The following is a 21,462-nucleotide window of genomic DNA, read 5'->3' as shown; positions in this document are numbered from 1 at the left end:
GTCCTGACAGTGTGTGTGTGTGCGTGCAGCCCCGTGAGCCACACAGCGTTCTGTGAGCAGCACGGCGTTCGCTTCCTTGGTTAAATTGAGTGGTTTTGTCGGCCGAAGTCGGAGGTGAGCCAGGCGTGGCCTTGAAGTTGGCTTTGTACACAGCATTCAGTTCCTACGTTAAAGCTGTCTGTTGCTGTGTGTGTCCTCCTGTGTCGGAGCCCTGAAGCCTCCACGCCCCGCCAACTATCAGCTGACGCGGGCCCCTACGCCTCGTATGGGCGTCCTACTGCTGTTCTGTCTGGGTTATTTTGATTATTCATTATTTTCCAAAGTTTCTTTTGTTATTTAGTATTTTATTGTATTGTTTTCTTTTTGTTTTTGTGTGTGTGTGTGCAGGCCTTTTGCCTGCAGTGAACCCCGTTTCTGGATCTGTAAAGTTTGTTTCTTTTGTTTAATTTCTGAATTAATCAAATCAGGGGTTGTGTGAGTGTGTTGGTGTGAGTGGAGCCTAAAGAGCTTGTGTGTGTATATTGTATTGTGCAGGTTCCCCATCTTTTACTGCCTGGCCTAATAGTTGTCTCTCTCTTTTGGACAGGTGCTGGCGGAGCCACTGGTGCAAGAGACTGGCTGATCCCGGTGGTGGCGGTTCCCTTCACTTTCCTTTACAGTAGTGCACTTTGTGGTGGACAATTTGTGTGGTTTTCACGTGTGGTGTAGCATAAGGACCCTTCCCCTCTCCCTCAGCAGTCATCTTCGCCCGGTGAGCCCCCAGCCCTGTACCCTAGCACTTTATTGACAACCTAAGCAACGCTTTTATATGGCCCTATTATATATTGTACAATGTTGTTGTGTCCATTGATTTTATTGTGAACCTGTACTCTGCAAAAAGAAAAAGAAAAACAATAGTTAATAATAAAAACTTGTAATTTTTTGGAATCACGTCTGAGCCAGTGTCTGTTAAACCTGTGTGTCTTTTGGTGTTATAGAATTGTAGCTATAGGTTTAGAATTCCTGGGGGTGGAATTCCCCTAGGTGGCGTTGTTGGCTCCTTCTCAAAGTTTTTCCCTCGTAGCATTGCCACAACTTGGCGTTGTTGGCAGGATGACATTTTGAAGCCAGACGTGAATTCCTTTTTTTTTTCTTTGTTCTTTCTTTTTCCTTTTTTTTTTCTTGAGGGTTTGCTGCATTTGTAGCATCCAGTGAGAGCTTTAGTGTTCTTTTTTTTGTAGAGCTTGTGTTTCTTTTTTTTGTGTGTGTTTAGTTGGTTATAGAGACAGAACAGCAGTAGGTAGCCCAGCTCTAAACCCCAGATTTCTAAATTTCTCTAGCAGGTTTTCCTGCAGCTCACCCTCCGGTGCCATGGCGGAGGAACTGCAACAGCTTAAAGAACTGGTCATGCAGCTGAAGGCAGACAATGAGCGGCTCTGCAGGGAAAGGGATGCTTCACAGGCCGGCCCGAGTACTGCTCCGACTCCTCCTGCTCCGGTGAGTACCACTCCATTGGCCAATGCCAGCACTACAATAACAGAGCGATTAGTGGTAGTGCCTCGTGACCGTAGGTGCCCAACCTTTAATGGAAAGACTGGCATAAATGTAACGGATTGGGCGGAAGAAGTTCAAGCCTGCATGCGTTCTCGACGGTTGGCAACTGCTGATCAGGCCCTCTTTATCTTTGATCATCTAGAGGGAGAGGCCAGAGATGAGATTAAATATCGCACTAGCGCTGAGCAAGCAGACCCTGAACAGATCCTTGCCATATTGAAAGAGTTGTATGGTTGCACCCGTTCATATATAGCTTTGCAGCAGGCTTTCTTTGCTAGGACTCAGCAGGAAGGCGAGACCTTGCAAGAATTTTCCTTGGCTCTGATGGCCCTTATGGAGCAGGTAAAGCAGCGGGCCCCTGATGGTCTTCTTAACTCCGCAGTTCTGCTTCGTGACCAATTTGTGGAACACGTTCTTGATGGTGCCCTTCGTAGGGAGCTGAAACAGTTGGTCCGTCGTCAACCTCAAGCCACTCTGATAGACGTGCGTGCAGAAGCTATCCGCTGGGAAAGAGAGGGACTCCCAGGCGGCGTCAGGGAGCGTAGCCATTCACTCCCAGCCATGTACGGTCTGCAGTATGGCGTACAGGGCAGCCCCCATCCACCTTTGGCCACTTCACAGAACTCCGAACTGGGTGAGCTGAAGGAACTGCTAAAACGACAGCAGGAGCAGCTCAATCAGCTCACTCAGACGGTGGTCTCACTGCAGACCTCTTCGTTGCCACCTCGCCAGGGTCATGCGGGTCCAGTAGTATGTCGTAGGTGTCATCAACCGGGACACCATGTTAGCCAGTGTCATAGCCGGCAAGCTCATCCTCATGCTCGTGCTAGTTCTGCCTTCGGCCGAGGTCATGTGACCAGACCTTCTCCTTCTTCTGGGTCGGAAAACTGAAACCCACTGAGTTGCTGAGCCACAGCTCAGGTGGGGAACCGATGGGCTCAAAAGGAGGGACTGTGGGTAAATTAATGTCAACTTGTCCTCACCTGGACCTCTTGATGGGTGGCATTACGGTCCCATGCTTGATAGACACTGGATCCATGGTGTCCACTATAACGGAGAGCTTCTTTTCAGAGCATTTTGCCCCTTGGGGCAATGACCGCCTTCAGTCTTGTCATTGGCTCCAACTTCGAGCGGCTAACGGCTTGGCAATCCCATACATTGGTTACCTTGAGCTGGACGTGACACTGTGTGACAAGGTATTTCATGGGTGTGGGATATTGGTGGTACGAGATCCGCCTGGTGCGTCGGCTTCTGTCCCTGGGATCTTGGGGATGAATGTCATCCAGCGGTGTTACCGGGAGCTCTTTGGGGCACATGGTGCTAGACTGTTCAGCTTGCCTGTAGTTAACCAGGCCCCTGGTTCAGTTCTTGAGGCCCTGCAACAATGTCACCAATCCACTACTTCACGGTCAACAGACGTCCTTGGTACAGCCAAGGTCCGAGGCCCACAGGCAGTGCGCTTGCCTGGTGGGGTCCTTCAGTTCATTGCCAGCACTTGTCCTGAACAGCCGTCTAGTTCAGCTGTGCTTTTTGAACCCCAGGCGTCTGGACTTCCAGCGGGGCTTCTTGCTTCTCCTTGTCTTGTCCAAGTTGTCAGTGGTACCGCTTACATCCCTGTAGTCAATGTAGGGACTACTGCAGTTCTCCTCTACCCACGCACTAGCCTGGGTACTCTCAGCCGTACCCAAGTCGTGAGTTTACCCACTGGGGTCACAGAGGTGAGGTCGACCACGGCCACAGTTTCTTCTTGTACGGCTGGTGGCCCTGTGCAGAGTGGGTTAGAGGAGGTGGATTTGTCAGCTTTGACGGAACAGGACCAAGCCGAGGTGCGGTCTCTCTTGCACAAGTACAGCTCTGTCTTTTCGGCACATGATGGTGATCTGGGCTTCACCACGCTCATTTCTCACGACATACCAGTGCTTGATAACATTCCTGTGCGACAGAGATACAGACGCATTCCGCCATCAGAGTACGAGGAGGCCAAGGCCCACATTAATCAGCTGTTGGAGGCCAACGTGATCAGGGAGAGCAGTAGTCCCTACGCTTCTCCAATTGTCTTGGTCAGAAAAAAAGACAACAGCCTACGCATGTGTGTGGACTATCGCCTCCTTAACAGCAAAACGAGGAAAGATGCTTTTCCCCTCCCTCGTATAGAGGAAAGTCTTGATGCCCTCTCTGGTGCTTGTTGGTTTTCGACCATGGATTTGGCCAGTGGGTATAATCAAGTCCCGGTAACGGAGCAGGACAAACCGAAAACAGCCTTTTGCACACCCTTTGGCCTCTTTGAATGGAATCGGATGCCATTCGGGTTGTGTAATGCCCCAAGTACTTTCCAGCGAGTAATGCAAAGAATGTTTGGAGACCAACAGTGTCAGTCTCTTCTTCTATATCTTGACGACATTGTTGTGTTTTCATCCTCCATTGCCCAACATCTGCAGCGCTTGGAAGTCGTCTTGAGTCGCCTGCAGAATGAAGGCTTAAAGGCCAAACTCGGGAAGTGTGCTTTCTTTCAGAAAGAGGTCGGCTATCTTGGGCATGTCATCTCTGGGAACGGTGTTTCTACTGACCCTGCAAAGATTGAGGCGGTCGCCAAGTGGCAGCGTCCCCGCCATGCATCAGAGCTGCGTTCGTTTTTGGGCTTTGCAAGCTACTACAGGCGCTTCGTTGAGGGTTTTGCGAAGTTGGCAGCCCCGCTGCATAAGCTAGTGGCCGAGGTAGCCGGAACACGGTGCAAGAGGGGACAGAAGCAAGATCTTTGTTCTGTATGGACACCTCAGTGTGAGGAGAGCTTTGATGCTTTGAGGGCGAAGCTGGTGTCGGCCCCGGTCTTAGCTTATGCAGACTTCTCCCGCCCCTTCATCCTGGAGATTGACGCTAGCCACAGTGGTCTAGGAGCTGTCTTGTCCCAAGACCAAGAGGGTAGCATTAGGCCAATAGCCTATGCCAGCCGAGGTCTCCGTCCAACCGAGCGGAACATGTCTAACTACAGTTCTATGAAACTGGAGTTTCTTGCCCTTAAATGGGCCATGACAGAAAAGTTTCGTGAATATCTGTTGGGTCATAAATGTGTCATTTTCACTGATAACAACCCGTTGAGCCATCTGCAATCTGCCAAACTGGGAGCCACTGAGCATCGGTGGGCTGCGCAACTTGCTGCTTTCGATTTCGAACTCAAATATCGATCTGGCCGCAGTAATAGGAATGCGGATGCACTTTCTCGGCAGTATGTCTCAGGCTCTAGCTTGGTTGAACAGGTCCTTCCAGGTACCTCAGTTCCAGCTGTACTTCAACAAGCTGCACATCCGAACCCAGGAGTGGTTCCGGCGATCCAGTCTGTAATATCTGCCCTTCCGTCCCACTCTCCTTCAGACATTCGGTCACTGCAGGAGTCTGATCCCCTTTTACAGGAAGTCTGGGTCTTTTGGAGGCGGCAAGATCGGCCGACCTCAGTGGAAAAACGAAAACTGTCCAAACCGGCCTTGGCCTTGTTGCGACAGTGGGACCGCTTGGTGGAAAAAGATAACATCCTTTACCGCAGAGTTTTTCGTCCAGATGGTGGGGAGGAGAACCTCCAGCTAATCTTGCCAGCTTGTTTGAAAAAGGAAACGTTGAGGCAGCTCCACCAAGCACACGGTCACCAGGGGGTTGACCGGACGACGGAGCTGGTACGGGAACGATGTTACTGGCCGGGGATGTGCTCAGACATAAAGCAGTGGGTACGGGAATGTGACCGATGTCAGGTCGCAAAGGACTCCAGACCGGTTGCGCACAGCTTTATGGGGCACTTGCTGGCTTCTCAGCCCAACCAGATTGTGGCCATTGATTTCACTGTCTTGGAGCCTTCCAGCACCGGTTTGGAGAATGTTCTCATTATGACAGATGTGTTTAGCAAGTACACTGTGGCTATCCCGACTCGGGACCAGCGTGCATCCACGGTGGCCCAGGTCTTACTTAATGAATGGTTCTTTAAGTTTGGTGTACCAAGCCGCATCCACTCCGACCAAGGTCGCAGTTTTGAGAGTGCCTTGATTCGGCAGCTCTGTTGCTTGTATGGGGTGGAGAAGTCTCGCACCACCCCATACCACCCTGCAGGGAACGGGCAGTGTGAGAGGTTCAATCGAACCCTACACAACCTCCTGCGCACCTTGCCAGTCTCACGAAAACAGGACTGGGCTGCCAGCCTCCCACAGGTCCTTTTCTGTTACAACACCACGCCTCACCAGGTCACAGGAGAGTCTCCATTCTTTCTTATGTTCGGACGTGAACCTGGGCTTCCTGTGGACTTCTTGCTGGGTCGAGTTCATGACCCTGTACCGGGGAAGGTACAGGATTGGGTCGCAGAGCATCAGGTCAGACTTAGGTTGGCTTTTGAGGGGGCACATGATCGCTTGTTGGCAGCTGCTGGTCGCCGTAAGGAGCGGTATGATCAGCGGGTCCAAAGTGACCCTTTGACTGTGGGGCAGCTGGTTTACCTTCGAGACCACAGTGCTAGAGGGCGTCATAAAATCCATGACATTTGGAGTTCTGTGGTTTATCAGGTGCTCAGAGTGCCCCGTGGCGAGGGTGCAGTCTACACCATCGCTCCAGTTGACAATTTGGAGAAGGTGAAGAACGTACATCGCAACATGTTGAAAGTCCAAGTGGGGCCTGTTATGGTTGCCCCTCATCCAGTCCTTCCACCATCTCCGCCACCAGCAGTGCCAGAGGGTCACTCGTCCAGTGATGATGATGATCTATGGGTGTTGGTTCCTGAAACCCTGTTGCCGCCTGCTGCAGTTGCGGCCGGAGACCTGAGGCCCGCAAGGCCTGGTTCTACATCTCCCGCAAGAGACTTACCTGTCCTTGAGACACTTCGGGTACAGGAACAACCTAGCGTCTCAGCTGATCCTCCACCTCCAGTTGATCCCAATAATGCTGGACAGCCAGTCCCTCGTCGAACAGCTCGCGCCACCGCTGGCCACCATTCTAATGCCCATCATCTTCCACGGCCTGTTGATCGTACTGGCAAAGAGGTTGTGGAGCCACCGGGGGCAATGTCCAATGTCCAGTCTGCTTTCCACCGGCCATGGTGTTAACCGTCCTGACCTTTTCTTGAGGTTCATCGCCGGGGCGGCGATGCAAAAGCTGGGGGTAGATGTGGTAGAGCAGGTTGCTTATTTATATTTTTCTTTTTTTGTATTTGGGGTGTAGTACCCCCGTTTTGTATTTGGGGTGTAGTACCCCCTCCTCCTGCTTTCTGCTCACCGTGCGTCGCCGTCCTCCTTTACGTTGATTACGGGGCGGCGCCGGGGGGACAATTGGAACATTGGATGCAGGTGTGCGGACTCCTTCGCTCTCAGTAGTAGACTTGGCGTCGGTGGTGTGGCTGTGGTGGCGTTCGTGTAGCAAGACAACAGGCCAGTGCATTTTCATACCCTCAGGTAAGTTTTGCAACAGCATTGGTTCTTGGCGTGCAATTGTATGGTAGCTGACAGGCTCTGTTTGCAGCGGTCGGCCTGTCTTCTGGCTGGAGATTGAGTGAGGGGAGAGTTGTCCTGGCAGTGTGTGTGTGCGCGCAGCCCCGTGAGCCACACAGCGTTCTGTGAGCAGCACGGCGTTCGCTTCCTTGGTTAAATTGAGTGGTTTTGTCGGCCGAAGTCGGAGGTGAGCCAGGCGTGGCCTTGAAGTTGGCTTTGTACACAGCATTCAGTTCCTACGGTAGGCCGTCTCATTTGTCTTTTTGTGCTTGTGGTACATGTGCCTTTTTCTAGCTGCTATTAACCATGACCTTGCACCTCTGATTGTTAACAGTTAAAGCTGTCTGTTGCTGTGTGTGTCCTCCTGTGTCGGAGCCCTGAAGCCTCCACGCCCCGCCAACTATCAGCTGACGCGGGCCCCTACGTCTCGTATGGGCGTCCTACTGCTGTTCTGTCTGGGTTATTTTGATTATTCATTATTTTCCAAAGTTTCTTTTGTTATTTAGTATTTTATTGTATTGTTTTCTTTTTGTTTTTCTGTGTGTGTGTGTGCAGGCCTTTTGCCTGCAGTGAACCCCGTTTCTGGATCTGTAAAGTTTGTTTCTTTTGTTTAATTTCTGAATTAATCAAATCAGGGGTTGTGTGAGTGTGTTGGTGTGAGTGGAGCCTAAAGAGCTTGTGTGTGTGTGTATATTGTATAGTGCAGGTTCCCCATCTTTTATTGCCTGGCCTAATAGTTGTCTCTCTCTCTTTTGGACAGGTGCTGGCGGAGCCACTGGTGCAAGAGACTGGCTGATCCCGGTGGTGGCGGTTCCCTTCACTTTCCTGTACAGTAGTGCACTTTGTGGTGGACAATTTGTGTGGTTTTCACGTGTGGTGTAGCATAAGGACCCTTCCCCTCTCCCTCAGCAGTCATCTTCGCCCGGTGAGCCCCCAGCCCTGTACCCTAGCACTTTATTGACAACCTAAGCAACGCTTTTATATGGCCCTATTATATATTGTACAATGTTGTTTTGTCCATTGATTTTATTGTGAACCTGTACTCTGAAAAAAAGAAAAACAATAGTTAATAATAAAAACTTGTATTTTTTTGGAATCACGTCTGAGCCAGTGTCTGTTAAACCTGTGTGTCCTTTGGTGTTATAGAATTGTAGCTATAGGTTTAGAATTCCTGGGGGTGGAATTCCCCTAGGTGGCGTTGTTGGCTCTTTCTCAAAGTTTTTCCCTCGTAGCATTGCCACAACTTGGCGTTGTCGGCAGGATGACATTTTGAAGCCAGACGTGAATTCCTTTTTTTTTTCTTTGTTCTTTCTTTTTCCTTTTTTTTTCTTGAGGGTTTGCTGCATTTGTAGCATCCAGTGAGAGCTTTAGTGTTCTTTTTTTTTGTAGAGCTTGTGTTTCTTTTTTTGTGTGTGTTTAGTTGGTTATAGAGACAGAACAGCAGTAGGTAGCCCAGCTCTAAACCCCAGATTTCTAAATTTCTCTAGCAGGTTTTCCTGCAGCTCACCCTCCGGTGCCATGGAGGAGGAACTGCAACAGCTTAAAGAACTGGTCATGCAGCTGAAGGCAGACAATGAGCGGCTCTGCAGGGAAAGGGATGCTTCACAGGCCGGCCCGAGTACTGCTCCGACTCCTCCTGCTCCGGTGAGTACCACTCCATTGGCCAATGCCAGCACTACAATAACAGAGCGATTAGTGGTAGTGCCTCGTGACCGTAGGTGCCCAACCTTTAATGGAAAGACTGGCATAAATGTAACGGATTGGGCGGAAGAAGTTCAAGCCTGCATGCGTTCTCGACGGTTGGCAACTGCTGATCAGGCCCTCTTTATCTTTGATCATCTAGAGGGAGAGGCCAGAGATGAGATTAAATATCGCACCAGCGCTGAGCAAGCAGACCCTGAACAGATCCTTGCCATATTGAAAGAGTTGTATGGTTGCACCCGTTCATATATAGCTTTGCAGCAGGCTTTCTTTGCTAGGACTCAGCAGGAAGGCGAGACCTTGCAAGAATTTTCCTTGGCTCTGATGGCCCTTATGGAGCAGGTAAAGCAGCGGGCCCCTGATGGTCTTCTTAACTCAGCAGTTCTGCTTCGTGACCAATTTGTGGAACACGTTCTTGATGGTGCCCTTCGTAGGGAGCTGAAACAGTTGGTCCGTCGTCAACCTCAAGCCACTCTGATAGACGTGCGTGCAGAAGCTATCCGCTGGGAAAGAGAGGGACTCCCAGGCGGCGTCAGGGAGCGTAGCCATTCACTCCCAGCCATGTACGGTCTGCAGTATGGCGTACAGGGCAGCCCCCATCCACCTTTGGCCACTTCACAGAACTCCGAACTGGGTGAGCTGAAGGAACTGCTAAAACGACAGCAGGAGCAGCTCAATCAGCTCACTCAGACGGTGGTCTCACTGCAGACCTCTTCGTTGCCACCTCGCCAGGGTCATGCGGGTCCAGTAGTATGTCGTAGGTGTCATCAACCAGGACACCATGTTAGCCAGTGTCATAGCCGGCAAGCTCATCCTCATGCTCGTGCTAGTTCTGCCTTCGGCCGAGGTCATGTGACCAGACCTTCTCCTTCTTCTGGGTCGGAAAACTGAAACCCACTGAGTTGCTGAGCCACAGCTCAGGTGGGGAACCGATGGGCTCAAAAGGAGGGACTGTGGGTAAATTAATGTCAACTTGTCCTCACCTGGACCTCTTGATGGGTGGCATTACGGTCCCATGCTTGATAGACACTGGATCCATGGTGTCCACTATAACGGAGAGCTTCTTTTCAGAGCATTTTGCCCCTTGGGGCAATGACCGCCTTCAGTCTTGTCATTGGCTCCAACTTCGAGCGGCTAACGGCTTGGCAATCCCATACATTGGTTACCTTGAGCTGGACGTGACACTGTGTGACAAGGTATTTCATGGGTGTGGGATATTGGTGGTACGAGATCCGCCTGGTGCGTCGGCTTCTGTCCCTGGGATCTTGGGGATGAATGTCATCCAGCGGTGTTACCGGGAGCTCTTTGGGGCACATGGTGCTAGACTGTTCAGCTTGCCTGTAGTTAACCAGGCCCCTGGTTCAGTTCTTGAGGCCCTGCAACAATGTCACCAATCCACTACTTCACGGTCAACAGACGTCCTTGGTACAGCCAGGGTCCGAGGCCCACAGGCAGTGCGCTTGCCTGGTGGGGTCCTTCAGTTCATTGCCAGCACTTGTCCAGAACAGCCGTCTAGTTCAGCTGTGCTTTTTGAACCCCAGGCGTCTGGACTTCCAGCGGGGCTTCTTGCTTCTCCTTGTCTTGTCCAAGTTGTCAGTGGTACCGCTTACATCCCTGTAGTCAATGTAGGGACTACTGCAGTTCTCCTCTACCCACGCACTAGCCTGGGTACTCTCAGCCGTACCCAAGTCGTGAGTTTACCCACTGGGGTCACAGAGGTGAGGTCGACCACGGCCACAGTTTCTTCTTGTACGGCTGGTGGCCCTGTGCAGAGTGGGTTAGAGGAGGTGGATTTGTCAGCTTTGACGGAACAGGACCAAGCCGAGGTGCGGTCTCTCTTGCACAAGTACAGCTCTGTCTTTTCGGCACATGATGGTGATCTGGGCTGCACCACGCTCATTTCTCACGACATACCAGTGCTTGATAACATTCCTGTGCGACAGAGATACAGACGCATTCCGCCATCAGAGTACGAGGAGGCCAAGGCCCACATTAATCAGCTGTTGGAGGCCAACGTGATCAGGGAGAGCAGTAGTCCCTACGCTTCTCCAATTGTCTTGGTCAGGAAAAAAGACAACAGCCTACGCATGTGTGTGGACTATCGCCTCCTTAACAGCAAAACGAGGAAAGATGCTTTTCCCCTCCCTCGTATAGAGGAAAGTCTTGATGCCCTCTCTGGTGCTTGTTGGTTTTCGACCATGGATTTGGCCAGTGGGTATAATCAAGTCCCGGTAACGGAGCAGGACAAACCGAAAACAGCCTTTTGCACACCCTTTGGCCTCTTCGAATGGAATCGGATGCCATTCGGGTTGTGTAATGCCCCAAGTACTTTCCAGCGAGTAATGCAAAGAATGTTTGGAGACCAACAGTGTCAGTCTCTTCTTCTATATCTTGACGACATTGTTGTGTTTTCATCCTCCATTGCCCAACATCTGCAGCGCTTGGAAGTCGTCTTGAGTCGCCTGCAGAATGAAGGCTTAAAGGCCAAACTCGGGAAGTGTGCTTTCTTTCAGAAAGAGGTCGGCTATCTTGGGCATGTCATCTCTGGGAACGGTGTTTCTACTGACCCTGCAAAGATTGAGGCGGTCGCCAAGTGGCAGCGTCCCCGCCATGCATCAGAGCTGCGTTCGTTTTTGGGCTTTGCAAGCTACTACAGGCGCTTCGTTGAGGGTTTTGCGAAGTTGGCAGCCCCGCTGCATAAGCTAGTAGCCGAGGTAGCCGGAACACGGTGCAAGAGGGGACAGAAGCAAGATCTTTGTTCTGTATGGACACCTCAGTGTGAGGAGAGCTTTGATGCTTTGAGGGCGAAGCTGGTGTCGGCCCCGGTCTTAGCTTATGCAGACTTCTCCCGCCCCTTCATCCTGGAGATTGACGCTAGCCACAGTGGTCTAGGAGCTGTCTTGTCCCAAGACCAGGAGGGTAGCATTAGGCCAATAGCCTATGCCAGCCGAGGTCTCCGTCCAACCGAGCGGAACATGTCTAACTACAGTTCTATGAAACTGGAGTTTCTTGCCCTTAAATGGGCCATGACAGAAAAGTTTCGTGAATATCTGTTGGGTCATAAATGTGTCATTTTCACTGATAACAACCCGTTGAGCCATCTGCAATCTGCCAAACTGGGAGCCACTGAGCATCGGTGGGCTGCGCAACTTGCTGCTTTCGATTTCGAAATCAAATATCGATCTGGCCGCAGTAATAGGAATGCGGATGCACTTTCTCGGCAGTATGTCTCAGGCTCTAGCTTGGTTGAACAGGTCTTTCCAGGTACTTCAGTTCCAGCTGCACTTCAACAAGCTGCGCATCCGAACCCAGGAGTGGTTCCGGCGATCCAGTCTGTAATATCTGCCCTTCCGTCCCACTCTCCTTCAGACATTCGTTCACTGCAGGAGTCTGATCCCCTTTTACAGGAAGTCTGGGTCTTTTGGAGGCGGCAAGATCGGCCGACCTCAGTGGAAAAACGAAAACTGTCCAAACCGGCCTTGGCCTTGTTGCGACAGTGGGACCGCTTGGTGGAAAAAGATAACATCCTTTACCGCAGAGTTTTTCGTCCAGATGGTGGGGAGGAGAACCTCCAGCTAATCTTGCCAGCTTGTTTGAAAAAGGAAACGTTGAGGCAGCTCCACCAAGCACACGGCCACCAGGGGGTTGACCGGACGACGGAGCTGGTACGGGAACGATGTTACTGGCCGGGGATGTGCTCAGACATAAAGCAGTGGGTACGGGAATGTGACCGATGTCAGGTCGCAAAGGACTCCAGACCGGTTGCGCACAGCTTTATGGGGCACTTGCTGGCTTCTCAGCCCAATCAGATTGTGGCCATTGATTTCACTGTCTTGGAGCCTTCCAGCACCGGTTTGGAGAATGTTCTCATTATGACAGATGTGTTTAGCAAGTACACTGTGGCTATCCCGACTCGGGACCAGCGTGCCTCCACGGTGGCCCAGGTCTTACTTAATGAATGGTTCTTTAAGTTTGGTGTACCAAGCCGCATCCACTCCGACCAAGGTCGCAGTTTTGAGAGTGCCTTGATTCGGCAGCTCTGTTGCTTGTATGGGGTGGAGAAGTCTCGCACCACCCCATACCACCCTGCAGGGAACGGGCAGTGTGAGAGGTTCAATCGAACCCTACACAACCTCCTGCGCACCCTGCCAGTCTCACGAAAACAGGACTGGGCTGCCAGCCTCCCACAGGTCCTTTTCTGTTACAACACCACGCCTCACCAGGTCACAGGAGAGTCTCCATTCTTTCTTATGTTCGGACGTGAACCTGGGCTTCCTGTGGACTTCTTGCTGGGTCGAGTTCATGACCCTGTACCGGGGAAGGTACAGGATTGGGTCGCAGAGCATCAGGTCAGACTTAGGTTGGCTTTTGAGGGGGCACATGATCGCTTGTTGGCAGCTGCTGGTCGCCGTAAGGAGCGGTATGATCAGCGGGTCCAAAGTGACCCTTTGACTGTGGGGCAGCTGGTTTACCTTCGAGACCACAGTGCTAGAGGGCGTCATAAAATCCATGACATTTGGAGTTCTGTGGTTTATCGGGTGCTCAGAGTGCCCCGTGGCGAGGGTGCAGTCTACACCATCGCTCCAGTTGACAATTTGGAGAAGGTGAAGAACGTACATCGCAACATGTTGAAAGTCCAAGTGGGGCCTGTTATGGTTGCCCCTCATCCAGTCCCTCCACCATCTCCGCCACCAGCAGTGCCAGAGGGCAACTCGTCCAGTGATGATGATGATCTATGGGTGTTGGTTCCTGAAACCCTGTTGCCGCCTGCTGAAGTTGCGGCCGGAGACCTGAGGCCCGCAAGGCCTGGTTCTACATCTCCCGCAAGAGACTTACCTGTCCTTGAGACACTTCGGGTACAGGAACCACCTAGCGTCTCAGCTGATCCTCCACCTCCAGTTGATCCCAATAATGCTGGACAGCCAGTCCCTCGTCGAACAGCTCGCGCCACCGCTGGCCACCATTCTAATGCCCATCATCTTCCACGGCCTGTTGATCGTACTGGCAAAGAGGTTGTGGAGCCACCGGGGGCAATGTCCAATGTCCAGTCTGCTTTCCACCGGCCATGGTGTTAACCGTCCTGACCTTTTCTTGAGGTTCATCGCCGGGGCGGCGATGCAAAAGCTGGGGGTAGATGTGGTAGAGCAGGTTGCTTATTTATATTTTTCTTTTTTTTGTATTTGGGGTGTAGTACCCCCGTTTTGTATTTGGGGTGTAGTACCCCCTCCTCCTGCTTTCTGCTCACCGTGCGTCGCCGTCCTCCTTTACGTGGATTACGGGGCGGCGCCGGGGGGACAATTGGAACATTGGATGCAGGTGTGCGGACTCCTTCGCTCTCAGTAGTAGACTTGGCGTCGGTGGTGTGGCTGTGGTGGCGTTCGTGTAGCAAGACAACAGGCCAGTGCATTTCCATACCCTCAGGTAAGTTTTGCAACAGCATTGGTTCTTGGCGTGCAATTGTATGGTAGCTGACAGGCTCTGTTTGCAGCGGTCGGCCTGTCTTCTGGCTGGAGATTGAGTGAGGGGAGAGTTGTCCTGGCAGTGTGTGTGTGCGCGCAGCCCCGTGAGCCACACAGCGTTCTGTGAGCAGCACGGCGTTCGCTTCCTTGGTTAAATTGAGGTAGGTTTGTTGGTTGCATTGCACGGCGCATTTGTGTAGTAGCATGGCTGATAAATTATTGACTTTGCAGTGGTTTTGTCGGCCGAAGTCGGAGGTGAGCCAAGCGTGGCCTTGAAGTTGGCTTTGTACACAGCATTCAGTTCCTACGGTAGGCCGTCTCATTTGTTTTTTTTTGTGCTTGTGGTACATGTGCCTTTTTCTAGCTGCTATTAACCATGACCTTGCACCTCTGATTGTTAACAGTTAAAGCTGTCTGTTGCTGTGTGTGTCCTCCTGTGTCGGAGCCCTGAAGCCTCCACGCCCCGCCAACTATCAGCTGACGCGGGCCCCTACGTCTCGTATGGGCGTCCTACTGCTGTTCTGTCTGGGTTATTTTGATTATTCATTATTTTCCAAAGTTTCTTTTGTTATTTAGTATTTTATTGTATTGTTTTCTTTTTGTTTTTCTGTGTGTGTGTGTGCAGGCCTTTTGCCTGCAGTGAACCCCGTTTCTGGATCTGTAAAGTTTGTTTCTTTTGTTTAATTTCTGAATTAATCAAATCAGGGGTTGTGTGAGTGTGTTGGTGTGAGTGGAGCCTAAAGAGCTTGTGTGTGTGTGTATATTGTATAGTGCAGGTTCCCCATCTTTTATTGCCTGGCCTAATAGTTGTCTCTCTCTCTTTTGGACAGGTGCTGGCGGAGCCACTGGTGCAAGAGACTGGCTGATCCCGGTGGTGGCGGTTCCCTTCACTTTCCTGTACAGTAGTGCACTTTGTGGTGGACAATTTGTGTGGTTTTCACGTGTGGTGTAGCATAAGGACCCTTCCCCTCTCCCTCAGCAGTCATCTTCGCCCGGTGAGCCCCCAGCCCTGTACCCTAGCACTTTATTGACAACCTAAGCAACGCTTTTATATGGCCCTATTATATATTGTACAATGTTGTTTTGTCCATTGATTTTATTGTGAACCTGTACTCTGAAAAAAAGAAAAACAATAGTTAATAATAAAAACTTGTATTTTTTTGGAATCACGTCTGAGCCAGTGTCTGTTAAACCTGTGTGTCCTTTGGTGTTATAGAATTGTAGCTATAGGTTTAGAATTCCTGGGGGTGGAATTCCCCTAGGTGGCGTTGTTGGCTCTTTCTCAAAGTTTTTCCCTCGTAGCATTGCCACAACTTGGCGTTGTCGGCAGGATGACATTTTGAAGCCAGACGTGAATTCCTTTTTTTTTTCTTTGTTCTTTCTTTTTCCTTTTTTTTTCTTGAGGGTTTGCTGCATTTGTAGCATCCAGTGAGAGCTTTAGTGTTCTTTTTTTTTGTAGAGCTTGTGTTTCTTTTTTTGTGTGTGTTTAGTTGGTTATAGAGACAGAACAGCAGTAGGTAGCCCAGCTCTAAACCCCAGATTTCTAAATTTCTCTAGCAGGTTTTCCTGCAGCTCACCCTCCGGTGCCATGGAGGAGGAACTGCAACAGCTTAAAGAACTGGTCATGCAGCTGAAGGCAGACAATGAGCGGCTCTGCAGGGAAAGGGATGCTTCACAGGCCGGCCCGAGTACTGCTCCGACTCCTCCTGCTCCGGTGAGTACCACTCCATTGGCCAATGCCAGCACTACAATAACAGAGCGATTAGTGGTAGTGCCTCGTGACCGTAGGTGCCCAACCTTTAATGGAAAGACTGGCATAAATGTAACGGATTGGGCGGAAGAAGTTCAAGCCTGCATGCGTTCTCGACGGTTGGCAACTGCTGATCAGGCCCTCTTTATCTTTGATCATCTAGAGGGAGAGGCCAGAGATGAGATTAAATATCGCACCAGCGCTGAGCAAGCAGACCCTGAACAGATCCTTGCCATATTGAAAGAGTTGTATGGTTGCACCCGTTCATATATAGCTTTGCAGCAGGCTTTCTTTGCTAGGACTCAGCAGGAAGGCGAGACCTTGCAAGAATTTTCCTTGGCTCTGATGGCCCTTATGGAGCAGGTAAAGCAGCGGGCCCCTGATGGTCTTCTTAACTCAGCAGTTCTGCTTCGTGACCAATTTGTGGAACACGTTCTTGATGGTGCCCTTCGTAGGGAGCTGAAACAGTTGGTCCGTCGTCAACCTCAAGCCACTCTGATAGACGTGCGTGCAGAAGCTATCCGCTGGGAAAGAGAGGGACTCCCAGGCGGCGTCAGGGAGCGTAGCCATTCACTCCCAGCCATGTACGGTCTGCAGTATGGCGTACAGGGCAGCCCCCATCCACCTTTGGCCACTTCACAGAACTCCGAACTGGGTGAGCTGAAGGAACTGCTAAAACGACAGCAGGAGCAGCTCAATCAGCTCACTCAGACGGTGGTCTCACTGCAGACCTCTTCGTTGCCACCTCGCCAGGGTCATGCGGGTCCAGTAGTATGTCGTAGGTGTCATCAACCAGGACACCATGTTAGCCAGTGTCATAGCCGGCAAGCTCATCCTCATGCTCGTGCTAGTTCTGCCTTCGGCCGAGGTCATGTGACCAGACCTTCTCCTTCTTCTGGGTCGGAAAACTGAAACCCACTGAGTTGCTGAGCCACAGCTCAGGTGGGGAACCGATGGGCTCAAAAGGAGGGACTGTGGGTAAATTAATGTCAACTTGTCCTCACCTGGACCTCTTGATGGGTGGCATTACGGTCCCATGCTTGATAGACACTGGATCCATGGTGTCCACTATAACGGAGAGCTTCTTTTCAGAGCATTTTGCCCCTTGGGGCAATGACCGCCTTCAGTCTTGTCATTGGCTCCAACTTCGAGCGGCTAACGGCTTGGCAATCCCATACATTGGTTACCTTGAGCTGGACGTGACACTGTGTGACAAGGTATTTCATGGGTGTGGGATATTGGTGGTACGAGATCCGCCTGGTGCGTCGGCTTCTGTCCCTGGGATCTTGGGGATGAATGTCATCCAGCGGTGTTACCGGGAGCTCTTTGGGGCACATGGTGCTAGACTGTTCAGCTTGCCTGTAGTTAACCAGGCCCCTGGTTCAGTTCTTGAGGCCCTGCAACAATGTCACCAATCCACTACTTCACGGTCAACAGACGTCCTTGGTACAGCCAGGGTCCGAGGCCCACAGGCAGTGCGCTTGCCTGGTGGGGTCCTTCAGTTCATTGCCAGCACTTGTCCAGAACAGCCGTCTAGTTCAGCTGTGCTTTTTGAACCCCAGGCGTCTGGACTTCCAGCGGGGCTTCTTGCTTCTCCTTGTCTTGTCCAAGTTGTCAGTGGTACCGCTTACATCCCTGTAGTCAATGTAGGGACTACTGCAGTTCTCCTCTACCCACGCACTAGCCTGGGTACTCTCAGCCGTACCCAAGTCGTGAGTTTACCCACTGGGGTCACAGAGGTGAGGTCGACCACGGCCACAGTTTCTTCTTGTACGGCTGGTGGCCCTGTGCAGAGTGGGTTAGAGGAGGTGGATTTGTCAGCTTTGACGGAACAGGACCAAGCCGAGGTGCGGTCTCTCTTGCACAAGTACAGCTCTGTCTTTTCGGCACATGATGGTGATCTGGGCTGCACCACGCTCATTTCTCACGACATACCAGTGCTTGATAACATTCCTGTGCGACAGAGATACAGACGCATTCCGCCATCAGAGTACGAGGAGGCCAAGGCCCACATTAATCAGCTGTTGGAGGCCAACGTGATCAGGGAGAGCAGTAGTCCCTACGCTTCTCCAATTGTCTTGGTCAGGAAAAAAGACAACAGCCTACGCATGTGTGTGGACTATCGCCTCCTTAACAGCAAAACGAGGAAAGATGCTTTTCCCCTCCCTCGTATAGAGGAAAGTCTTGATGCCCTCTCTGGTGCTTGTTGGTTTTCGACCATGGATTTGGCCAGTGGGTATAATCAAGTCCCGGTAACGGAGCAGGACAAACCGAAAACAGCCTTTTGCACACCCTTTGGCCTCTTCGAATGGAATCGGATGCCATTCGGGTTGTGTAATGCCCCAAGTACTTTCCAGCGAGTAATGCAAAGAATGTTTGGAGACCAACAGTGTCAGTCTCTTCTTCTATATCTTGACGACATTGTTGTGTTTTCATCCTCCATTGCCCAACATCTGCAGCGCTTGGAAGTCGTCTTGAGTCGCCTGCAGAATGAAGGCTTAAAGGCCAAACTCGGGAAGTGTGCTTTCTTTCAGAAAGAGGTCGGCTATCTTGGGCATGTCATCTCTGGGAACGGTGTTTCTACTGACCCTGCAAAGATTGAGGCGGTCGCCAAGTGGCAGCGTCCCCGCCATGCATCAGAGCTGCGTTCGTTTTTGGGCTTTGCAAGCTACTACAGGCGCTTCGTTGAGGGTTTTGCGAAGTTGGCAGCCCCGCTGCATAAGCTAGTAGCCGAGGTAGCCGGAACACGGTGCAAGAGGGGACAGAAGCAAGATCTTTGTTCTGTATGGACACCTCAGTGTGAGGAGAGCTTTGATGCTTTGAGGGCGAAGCTGGTGTCGGCCCCGGTCTTAGCTTATGCAGACTTCTCCCGCCCCTTCATCCTGGAGATTGACGCTAGCCACAGTGGTCTAGGAGCTGTCTTGTCCCAAGACCAGGAGGGTAGCATTAGGCCAATAGCCTATGCCAGCCGAGGTCTCCGTCCAACCGAGCGGAACATGTCTAACTACAGTTCTATGAAACTGGAGTTTCTTGCCCTTAAATGGGCCATGACAGAAAAGTTTCGTGAATATCTGTTGGGTCATAAATGTGTCATTTTCACTGATAACAACCCGTTGAGCCATCTGCAATCTGCCAAACTGGGAGCCACTGAGCATCGGTGGGCTGCGCAACTTGCTGCTTTCGATTTCGAAATCAAATATCGATCTGGCCGCAGTAATAGGAATGCGGATGCACTTTCTCGGCAGTATGTCTCAGGCTCTAGCTTGGTTGAACAGGTCTTTCCAGGTACTTCAGTTCCAGCTGCACTTCAACAAGCTGCGCATCCGAACCCAGGAGTGGTTCCGGCGATCCAGTCTGTAATATCTGCCCTTCCGTCCCACTCTCCTTCAGACATTCGTTCACTGCAGGAGTCTGATCCCCTTTTACAGGAAGTCTGGGTCTTTTGGAGGCGGCAAGATCGGCCGACCTCAGTGGAAAAACGAAAACTGTCCAAACCGGCCTTGGCCTTGTTGCGACAGTGGGACCGCTTGGTGGAAAAAGATAACATCCTTTACCGCAGAGTTTTTCGTCCAGATGGTGGGGAGGAGAACCTCCAGCTAATCTTGCCAGCTTGTTTGAAAAAGGAAACGTTGAGGCAGCTCCACCAAGCACACGGCCACCAGGGGGTTGACCGGACGACGGAGCTGGTACGGGAACGATGTTACTGGCCGGGGATGTGCTCAGACATAAAGCAGTGGGTACGGGAATGTGACCGATGTCAGGTCGCAAAGGACTCCAGACCGGTTGCGCACAGCTTTATGGGGCACTTGCTGGCTTCTCAGCCCAATCAGATTGTGGCCATTGATTTCACTGTCTTGGAGCCTTCCAGCACCGGTTTGGAGAATGTTCTCATTATGACAGATGTGTTTAGCAAGTACACTGTGGCTATCCCGACTCGGGACCAGCGTGCCTCCACGGTGGCCCAGGTCTTACTTAATGAATGGTTCTTTAAGTTTGGTGTACCAAGCCGCATCCACTCCGACCAAGGTCGCAGTTTTGAGAGTGCCTTGATTCGGCAGCTCTGTTGCTTGTATGGGGTGGAGAAGTCTCGCACCACCCCATACCACCCTGCAGGGAACGGGCAGTGTGAGAGGTTCAATCGAACCCTACACAACCTCCTGCGCACCCTGCCAGTCTCACGAAAACAGGACTGGGCTGCCAGCCTCCCACAGGTCCTTTTCTGTTACAACACCACGCCTCACCAGGTCACAGGAGAGTCTCCATTCTTTCTTATGTTCGGACGTGAACCTGGGCTTCCTGTGGACTTCTTGCTGGGTCGAGTTCATGACCCTGTACCGGGGAAGGTACAGGATTGGGTCGCAGAGCATCAGGTCAGACTTAGGTTGGCTTTTGAGGGGGCACATGATCGCTTGTTGGCAGCTGCTGGTCGCCGTAAGGAGCGGTATGATCAGCGGGTCCAAAGTGACCCTTTGACTGTGGGGCAGCTGGTTTACCTTCGAGACCACAGTGCTAGAGGGCGTCATAAAATCCATGACATTTGGAGTTCTGTGGTTTATCAGGTGCTCAGAGTGCCCCGTGGCGAGGGTGCAGTCTACACCATCGCTCCAGTTGACAATTTGGAGAAGGTGAAGAACGTACATCGCAACATGTTGAAAGTCCAAGTGGGGCCTGTTATGGTTGCCCCTCATCCAGTCCTTCCACCATCTCCGCCACCAGCAGTGCCAGAGGGTCACTCGTCCAGTGATGATGATGATCTATGGGTGTTGGTTCCTGAAACCCTGTTGCCGCCTGCTGCAGTTGCGGCCGGAGACCTGAGGCCCGCAAGGCCTGGTTCTACATCTCCCGCAAGAGACTTACCTGTCCTTGAGACACTTCGGGTACAGGAACAACCTAGCGTCTCAGCTGATCCTCCACCTCCAGTTGATCCCAATAATGCTGGACAGCCAGTCCCTCGTCGAACAGCTCGCGCCACCGCTGGCCACCATTCTAATGCCCATCATCTTCCACGGCCTGTTGATCGTACTGGCAAAGAGGTTGTGGAGCCACCGGGGGCAATGTCCAATGTCCAGTCTGCTTTCCACCGGCCATGGTGTTAACCGTCCTGACCTTTTCTTGAGGTTCATCGCCGGGGCGGCGATGCAAAAGCTGGGGGTAGATGTGGTAGAGCAGGTTGCTTATTTATATTTTTCTTTTTTTGTATTTGGGGTGTAGTACCCCCGTTTTGTATTTGGGGTGTAGTACCCCCTCCTCCTGCTTTCTGCTCACCGTGCGTCGCCGTCCTCCTTTACGTTGATTACGGGGCGGCGCCGGGGGGACAATTGGAACATTGGATGCAGGTGTGCGGACTCCTTCGCTCTCAGTAGTAGACTTGGCGTCGGTGGTGTGGCTGTGGTGGCGTTCGTGTAGCAAGACAACAGGCCAGTGCATTTTCATACCCTCAGGTAAGTTTTGCAACAGCATTGGTTCTTGGCGTGCAATTGTATGGTAGCTGACAGGCTCTGTTTGCAGCGGTCGGCCTGTCTTCTGGCTGGAGATTGAGTGAGGGGAGAGTTGTCCTGGCAGT

At 51.6% G+C, this 21,462-nt stretch overlaps 3 long non-coding RNA genes across 6 annotated transcripts; all 3 read left to right on the top strand.

Annotated features, from left to right (window-relative positions):
* Positions 1–597: 597 nt before the first annotated feature.
* LOC311005469 lies at positions 598–16,182 on the top strand. Of its 4 annotated transcripts, none has more exons than XR_014596343.1 (6): positions 598–751; positions 1,323–1,476; positions 7,750–7,914; positions 8,477–8,633; positions 14,980–15,144; positions 15,707–16,182. It is a non-coding gene; the product is annotated as an uncharacterized lncRNA (long non-coding RNA). The 4 variants fall into 4 exon arrangements; XR_014596344.1 differs by having other exon boundaries at positions 1,320–1,476; positions 8,480–8,633; XR_014596345.1 differs by having other exon boundaries at positions 1,320–1,476; positions 15,710–16,182.
* On the top strand, positions 6,712–7,406 carry LOC311005504. The gene is made up of 3 exons (XR_014596350.1): positions 6,712–6,953; positions 7,021–7,230; positions 7,324–7,406. It is a non-coding gene; the product is annotated as an uncharacterized lncRNA (long non-coding RNA).
* Positions 13,830–14,667, top strand: LOC311005470. The gene is made up of 4 exons (XR_014596347.1): positions 13,830–14,111; positions 14,179–14,310; positions 14,381–14,458; positions 14,554–14,667. It is a non-coding gene; the product is annotated as an uncharacterized lncRNA (long non-coding RNA).
* Positions 16,183–21,462: the final 5,280 nt, after the last annotated feature.

The sequence above is a fragment of the Trachurus trachurus genome (assembly GCF_905171665.1).
Source record: "Trachurus trachurus genome assembly, chromosome: 22".
NCBI classification, from domain to species: domain Eukaryota; kingdom Metazoa; phylum Chordata; class Actinopteri; order Carangiformes; family Carangidae; genus Trachurus; species Trachurus trachurus.
This window is presented reverse-complemented; position numbering and strand designations above follow the sequence as displayed.